Here is an 8,672-nt window from a genome sequence, read left to right on the forward strand (position 1 = left end):
CCGTGCGCGCTCGGCTCTGGGATGAACCCGGGGCAGCTCAGCCTCTGGTCTGAGCGTCCACGGGAGGATTTAGGCCACAGCTGCTGCCGCTCCGACGGATCAACCACAACAAAAGGATCATCTTTACTCGCGCTAATGGACTTAGGACTTGGACGGCCAAAATCTCCCGTTATCTAAAAGTGCTGGGATCAGCCACTAAAGGGGGAACTCCGGGGTTATGTGGACAAGTTGATCTTATTTTGTGTCGTTTTGGGTTCCAGCTGCGTCGGGTTTACGATCTCTCCACAGCGACTGAGCCAGAGCAGGGAAAAAGTGACGGTGAATCAGAAGAAATAACATGGTTCTGTCCTGGTTTGGACCTGGTTTTGTCTAATTTTAGTCTTGGTTTAACCCGAGTTAAGTCTGTGTTTTGACCTGATTTAGTCCTGGTTTAGACCTGGTTTAGACCTGCTTTAGTCCTGGTTTAGTCCTGGTTTAGACCTGGTTTTGTCTTGGTTTAGTCCTGGTTTAAACCTGGTTTAGTCCTGGTTTAGACCTGGTTTAGTCCTGGGTTAGTCCTGGTTTAGACCTGGTTTAGTCCTGCTTTAGTCCTGGTTTAGTCCTGGTTTAGACCTGGTTTTGTCTTGGTTTAGTCCTGGTTTAAACCTGGTTTAGTCCTGGTTTAAACCTGGTTTAGTCCTGGGTTAGTCCTGGTTTAGACCTGGTTTAGTCCTGGGTTAGTCCTGGTTTAGACCTGGTTTAGTCCTGGTTTAGTCCTGGTTTAGCCCTGGTTTAGTCCTGGTTTAGTCCTGGTTTAGTCCTGGTTTAACCCTGGTTTAGTCTTGGTTTAGTCCTAGTTTTTGGCTTGTCAAATGTGGGTCTGCTTTGGCAGAGCATGGAGGAGCTGGAGAAGGAGATGTTGAACGGACAGAAGCTTCAGGGACCGGCCACTTCAGACGAGGTTTATCAACTCCTCAAACAGAAGAATCTCGTCGACAAGTTCGCGAATGCACCACGGTTTAATACACACGACGACGAGGACTAAAAAGGGACAAAACCAAGTTTAAACTAGGTCTAAACCAGGTCTAAACCAGGACTAGACTTAGACCTAAACAAGCCTAAAAAAAATCTAAACCACTAATAATCAGATTACACCAAGACTAACCCTAGACTAAACTAGGACTAAACCAGGTCTAAACCAGTTGTGAACCAGGACTTAACGCTAAATTGTCACAGAGAAGTGATCCTCTGATGAGACGTTTAAAAATGATAATAATAATAATGATAATTACGTATCCCACACAGACCTGATTAGTTTAATTACAAAATGTGCCGCTCGTTAAGTATCTCTTCCCATGATGCTTTGCAGGTTTCCGCTGTTCACCGCCGTGTACCAGATGTGTTTTCGAGGGGAAGCCGGTCGAAGACATCACTTGTTTGCAGAGCCACCCGGAACACATGTGAGCCAACATGTAGCCAACATGGAGCCAACATGTAGCCAACATGTAGCCAACATGGAGCCAACATGTAGCCAACATGGAGCCAACATGGAGCCAACATGGAGCAACATGGAGCCAACATGTAGCCAACATGGAGCCAACATGTAGCCAACATGGAGCCAACATGTAGCCAACATGGAGCAACATGGAGCCAACATGTAGCCAACATGGAGTCAACATGGAGCCAACATGGAGCCAACATGGAGCCAACATGGAGCAACATGGAGTCAACATGGAGCGGCCTGTGCTCCTGGCGGTCTGAAAGTTAATATGGGTGGATAGGGTGAATATGGGTGGGTGGGGTTAACATGGGTGGGTGGGGTTAACATGGGTGGGTGGGGTGGACTCATTTAGTCTGACGTAGTCGTCTTGTTGAAGCCACGTTTCAGTTAGAGCTAGAAGATCTATGTTATAGTCGCTAATTAATTCATTAACTAAGAGCGATTTGGAGGAAATTGCTCTAATGTTTAGCAGTCCACATTTTACGTGTTTATTCATTTGGATATTTGTGTCATTTGTGAGTATTATTTTCCTTAAGTTATTTGGTCTGACGCCTGAAATAGTTTTTCTGAGATGTGACTTTTTGGCATTATTTGTACGAGGGACACGAGGGACACACACAGTCTCTATCTGTCTTGAATCTGAACACTTCACATGTGACAGAGCGGGCGAGAGTTCAGCGACAGAGAAGCGTCTTACACTGCTGCTCTGCGCCCAGGGCTCATCGCTAGATGGTCACTTAACACGACCAAGACTATCGGTCAAATTCCGAACTAATAGGGATATTGCCATCAGTTTGACAAATATCAGATCGTATCAACTGGAGAAGACCACAAGGTTCTGGACATACATTTTCCGCTCATTTTCCACATGTTTAAAAATATAAAGACATTAAAGGTTTGAAAGTTAGATCAAGCTACTCGGGGCCAAGTTGCTCAGTCTGTTTTTGACACTTCATTAAAGTTGTGAAAACATTTAGCCGAACTTTAAAGCAGAACTAAGTAACTCTGGCGATTATTTTTCACATTGTCAAATATAGTAAAGGGCCAGGGTTTCTCAGGAGAGTTCAGAGCTGGGTTTCCGCCCCGAGACAGCAGGTGGCGACAATGGGCACTTCAAAGGCCCTGAAAATACATATTTAACCATCACAGGGACTTGCAAAGACGTTCAATCAGGTGAAAATTTAACTTAGTTCTTACTTAGTGTTAAATGTGTTTTCGGACATTAGTCAATCAGAGTATAATCGTCCGATCGTTACGAGTAAAAAGTGCCGATTTTTCTGGTCTCTCTGGATTTTACAGACTCTAAATATGAAAAGCCCTTTCATAACAAAGGCGGCGGTGTTATTAAATCTAAAAGCTCTTCAGTCACCACATTTAATCCTTTCTTTTGTTGACGTTGTATTCAAAATTTCTCCATGTTTAATAGAAATAATCGTTTCACTGTCAACCACTCAAAGAACTCTTAGCTGCCACTCAAAACTCTTAATATTAGTGTCGGTGTAATCCCTCATTCGTCCAGGCGTGTTCCATAGTACAACTGAAGCTTTTTCTACTATCTTAATATTAGTGTTTTTTTTTAGAAGTCTATGAGAAAATGGTTGATCACTTTACCTCCAGAAGTTTGACGGACTTCGACCGAGCTCCACAAACGCGGACCGAGCCAGGACTGAGCCGGGACTGAGTCGGGACCGAACCGGGACTGAGCCGGGACTGAACCAAGGCTAAACCAGGGTTAAACCAGAACTAAACCAGGCTTAAACCAGGTCTAAACCAGGACTAAATGGAGACAAAACCAGAACCGTATTCTCTTGATGAAGGACGCCGCTGTTTCTGCCGCACGGTTCAAGCCTCGCTCAGATAACTTCTAATCATCATTTGGAGAACAGTCGGAGCTGAGCAGAGTCGGTTTTGATTTCAACACAGTGAAAACGTCACACATGTCGACCTTTTAAAACCCTGTGTCGTGACAATGTTCAAAGTACAAGATTGTTGGAAGTAGCGTCAATATTTAAAAGACATTGGATGGAATTATGATCAATTTTAAGTGTTTGTAACAAAAAAATCAGAGCCAGAGAACCTGGAGAGAACCCAAGGTAACACGGGGAGAACATACAGACTCCTCCCAGAAAGATCATGTGATGTGGACCATCTGGACCATGAGTGTCGCCCCCTGCAGGACACTCTGTCCGCTCTGGAGAGCAGCTTCAGTGACTGATCCACCCTCGCTGTGTGAAGGTGACGTTTCACAGTCTTTCCTTCTGCTGCTGTCAGACTCTACAACAAACACTGTCATACCCATGTGCAATACTGTCATACCCATGTGCAATACTGACATGTGCAATACTGTCATACCGATGTGCAATACTGTCATGTGCAATACTGTCATACCGATGTGCAATACTGTCATACCGATGTGCAATACTGACATACCCATATGCAATACTGACTGACATAATCCTGTGCAATACTGACATAATCATGTGCAATACTGTCATACCCATGTACAATACTGACTTAATCGTGTGCAATACTGTCATATTCATGTGCATATAACTTATGTAAATAAGAGCGTTTACTTTACCACTATTATTAGTATTATTTTGTCTTATGCTAGCTATTTTAATTTGATTTTATCTTTTTATTGAATTTTTTTCCCTTTATTCCTCATTAAGAATATGAGAGGTTCTGCTGATATGAGATTTGTTTATAAGAGTTTTTCTATTAAGTGTTTTTTAAAACTTCCTCTAAGTTATCTGTTCTTCTCTTCTGTATTGTTACGGCGGTTTCCTGTAAACAATGATCAAGTAAAGAGTAACCAGGCAATAACTTGAAGCAGAAACAGAGTCTCTCGGTCTCTCTCAAAAGGTGGAAGTTTATTCACGTGCACAGTGGATAAACACCCTCTCTCTCCCTAAGACAAGTTCGTTCTGTCCCTACCTAACTTTACAATTTACAAAGTACACCTTTTATAGGTGGTAACAAACATAACATAATCACAACCCAAATCAGCTCAAAAAGAGATAGACCAGACTATCACGTCTGTGACGGTTCCAGCCATCTCTTCAGAGGTTTAATCAAAGACCATTTCCACACTGAATCCGGTCCTGACGCATTAATTGATGATTAAGAGGCGCCGGACAGTAGATATTCAGTATAATCAGGACCCCATATTCTTATCCCATCTGCACACAGGAGAACAACACAGATATTAATTCCGTGACATGTCATGGCCTAAAACAACATTAGAATGACATGACGCGACCCATTTTCTCCCATTACAGCATCTACTTGCGTTGCAACACCGAAATTTCCCCATGTGTTGACAAAACTCCTAATCTCCAATTAAATAAAGAAATGCAGTACGCACCCCACACCGCTGCTGCAAGATTTACCTACCTAATCCCAAAGAGGAAGAAAAGCCACGCTACAGGACCAAAACAAATAAAGCCGCATTGAAAAACAGCCCGCATCACAAGCTAATGAGGCTAACGAAGCCAATGAAGCTAACCAAGCTAACAAAGCAGCGGTGTGGGTGCGTCAGCTCAAAGCACTACCATAACCGGAGGTCTTGACCTTTTATACATTTATTCTGAAAACACCTGTGTCTGTTTTGTGTTGGTTTAATAAAGATCAAAATCTCTTCCTTTTCCAGTTTTCTCAGTTGCTTTGGTACATTTTTCTGATCAGAAGTGAAATGTTCCAAAGTAATGGTTCAACCTGACACTCCTTAAACACGTGCAAACTTGCTGTGTTTTAGATATTTGAGGAGACAAAATCTTTTAGGAGGTTTTACTGCATGACCTTTGACCTCTCTATTGTGGTGCAGGTGAATGAGGAGGGGCCAGGTGGATCCTTCTGTGTTTGTGCTCATGTCTAAACTCTGCACAGTTCAGGGCTTCAGTCTGAGTCTGTTTTGAACTGTGGAGACGAGTGACAAGAACAAACCTGTTTGTCACATGATCCAGAGGTGTGTCTCTGACTCAGAGTTTCTGTTCTGAGGAAGTGACACTCCTCCTGCTCTCAGAGGGAGAAATGGCGCAGAGCACAGTGGACCCGGCGGCTCTGAGCTGCTCCGTGTGTTTGGAGGACCTGAAGGAGCCGCTCACTATTCCCTGTGGACACAGCTACTGCAGCAGCTGCATCCACAGCCACTGGGACAGAGAGGAGACAGAGAGGCCGGTCTACAGCTGCCCTCAGTGCAGGCAGAGCTTCAGCCCCAGGCCTGTCCCCATCAAAAACATCATGTTAGCAGGTTTAGTGGAGGAGCTGAAGAGGAGAGGGCTCACAGCGCCCCCTGCTGACCACTGCTACGCCGCTCCTGGAGATGTGAGCTGTGACGTGTGCACTGGGAGGAAGCTGAAGGCGCTGCGCTCCTGTCTGCAGTGTGTGGCCTCTTACTGTGAGAGCCACCTCCAGCCTCATCATGACACTGCAGCGCTTCAGAGACACCAGCTGGTGGCGCCCTCACACCACCTCCAGGAGAACCTGTGCTCTGAGCACAACGAGGTCAAGAAGATGTTCTGCCGCACCGACGGGCAGCTCCTGTGTGTGGTCTGCTGCATGGAGCATCACAAGGGCCACGACACCGTGTCCTCTGCCTCAGAGAGGGCCCAGAGGCAGGCACAGCTGCCGGCCAGGAGGGCCCTGCTGCTCCAGAGCCTCCAGCACAAAGAGACAGACCTGCAGAGGCTCCAACAGGAGGCCCAGGACATCAGCTGCTCTGCCCAGAGAGCGCTGCAGTGCAGTGAGGACAGCTTCAGAGAGATGGTCCTTCTCCTGGAGAAAAGACGCTCTGAAGTGGAGCAGCAGATCCTCTCCCAGGAGAAGACCCAACTGAGCCCAGTCCAAGAGCTCCAGGACCAACTGCAGCAGGACGTGACTGAGCTGAAGAGGAGCATCTCTGAGCTGGACACACTGTCCCTCACCCCTGACCACAACCAGTTTATACTGCGCTGCCCCCCTCTGGCCACAAACACACAGCACACAGAGTCCAGGATCCAGACCGGATCAAGGAGGGACTTTGAGGACGTGTCCAGAGCTGTGTCTGAACTCAGGGACAAACTGCAGGTCTTTCTGGAGGAGGCCAAGGTTCAAGTCCAGGATGAACTGAGGCCTGAGCCGAGCTGCAGAGAGGACTTCCTCAGATATGCACGAGACATCACTCTGGACCCAAACACAGCAAGTGAAGATCTGTCTCTGTCTGATGGAAACAGAAGAGTGACATCTGTGGATGAATATCAGAGTTATCCTGATCATCCAGACAGATTCAGTGTGTGTCAGGTCCTGAGTCCAGAGGAGCTGACGGGCCGCTGTTACTGGGAGCTGGAGTGGAGCGGGACGGTTCTAATAGCAGCTGCTTATACTGAGAGAGACAGTGTTTGGAAAAAATGAGAAATCCTTGTCCTTAAACTGTCACAGTGTTATTTGTGTTCAACAAAGTCAAATCTAAGATCCCAGGTCCGGTTGGGTTCAGAATAGGGGTTTGCCTGGACCACAGCGCAGGGGCTCTGTCCTTTTACAGCGTTCAGGGTCTAAACATGAGGCTCCTCCACAGAGTCCAGACTCAGTTCACTCAGCCTCTACACGCTGGAGTCTTAGTTTATTATAAATCCACTGCACATTTTCTTAAACTGAAATAAGCTCCTGAACAGTCACAGTCGAGACTTTTTTGATCCTGATATTTTCCTAAACCAGGACTTAAACTGGACTTGCTGCTCTCAGGACATAAAAAACAACATCAGAACCAGAGATTGAGAAACACTGGAGGAAGAACAAAGAGGAGATTTATGGAATGTACTTTACTCAACTCTGTTTGTCTCTAAATCTTTACAAACTTTGCCTAATTAATGAATATTCATGAACAGACGATGGTGGTGAAATATAAATGCACAAAAAGAATATAAATTTTAGAACTCAAAACCCTGTGGCAGGATGTCACCATCAACGTGCTTAAAATAACTCCTCAAACCAAATGAAAAGTACTTTCTACTTCAAAAATGTAGCGGAGTAAAAAGTGCAGATACTTGTCTCAAATGTAGTGAAGTAAAAGTCAAAAGTATCCACTGTAAAAAACACTTCAGTAAAGTACAAATACACAAAGATGAGACTTAAATACAGCACTTTTACTTGTGTACTTTGTTCCTTTACACAGTGGAAGGTGAAAGTGAATAGTATTTGAATAAAACAGCTCTTTGTTTACAGTGAAAACACTTTCAACTGGGTCAGATTTAGTCCAGTTTAGGTGCAGATCTTCCACAGCAGTAAAAACATCAAAACTTCTCCTCAAAGTCCAAAGATCAGCACAAACTGGCAAAACATCATAAACTGTGTGTCGTAGTTTATCAGAGGCAAAAGTCACACAAAGGTTGATCTGGTTTGAAGACATAAGTCATTATTCCTCCTGTAAGTGCCTCCAAAAGCACCAACTTCCTCTAATCCACAAACACAGCAAATCTGACCTTTTACAGCAAATCATCATCTTTCAAAACTCATCAAACATGCTCTCCTGTTATTAAATCTTAAATAAAGTCACTTTGTGATTGTTCTCTGAGTTGTTGTGGGGTGAATAAAGCTTCCTCCGGCGCCCTCTGCTGGTCGTCTCTGGGATAAGCGCCACACTTGCAGTATGAGCTTCAATAACCCAGTGTCCCTGAAAAAGTCAAAGCAAATGGACTTTAAAGGTGCAGGAGGCGCTTTGTGGAATAAAACCAGGCAAAGAAACTAGTTACGGCCCTGCACCCCTGTTTGAGCAACACTGTCCAATCAGCTTAAGTCACTAATGCTTTAGCCAAACTGCAACATGGAACACAAACACAATGAGTCAAAGGTCAATGCAGGGAATAATAGATCTGTTCAAATACTATGTCTGTCATCAGAATGTTCAAACTTCTGCAATAGAGGGAACTGGAGGCCAAAGGAGGCGGAGCTTAATACAATTTCAAAGATGAACAGACAGCAGATGAAAACGCCGATGGTTTTAAGTCTTTACCAGGAAATGGAAACAACAAGTTTGGACCAATGTCACATCGTTTGCTTTTCTATTGGAAGTAAATACTATTTTCCAGCCTCAGAATTGTATCTGAGCTTCACAAAAAGTCAAATCTGCGCTAAAGCGTGTCATATATCCGTAGTTAAGATGAAAAACTATTGTGAGCTGGACTTTTCTGCCAGTATTTGTCCAGTAAAAGCTCAA

At 44.6% G+C, this 8,672-nt stretch overlaps 1 pseudogene; it reads left to right on the forward strand.

Moving 5' to 3' along the window:
- Positions 1–5,443: 5,443 nt before the first annotated feature.
- On the forward strand, positions 5,444–8,475 carry LOC140374688 (tripartite motif-containing protein 16-like; annotated as a pseudogene).
- The last annotated feature ends 197 nt before the right edge of the window (positions 8,476–8,672 follow it).

Source organism: Eucyclogobius newberryi, unplaced genomic scaffold, assembly GCF_026437365.1.
Source record: "Eucyclogobius newberryi isolate DKJ021-1_F unplaced genomic scaffold, fEucNew1.0.hap1 SCAF_3, whole genome shotgun sequence".
In the NCBI taxonomy this organism is placed as follows: domain Eukaryota; kingdom Metazoa; phylum Chordata; class Actinopteri; order Gobiiformes; family Gobiidae; genus Eucyclogobius; species Eucyclogobius newberryi.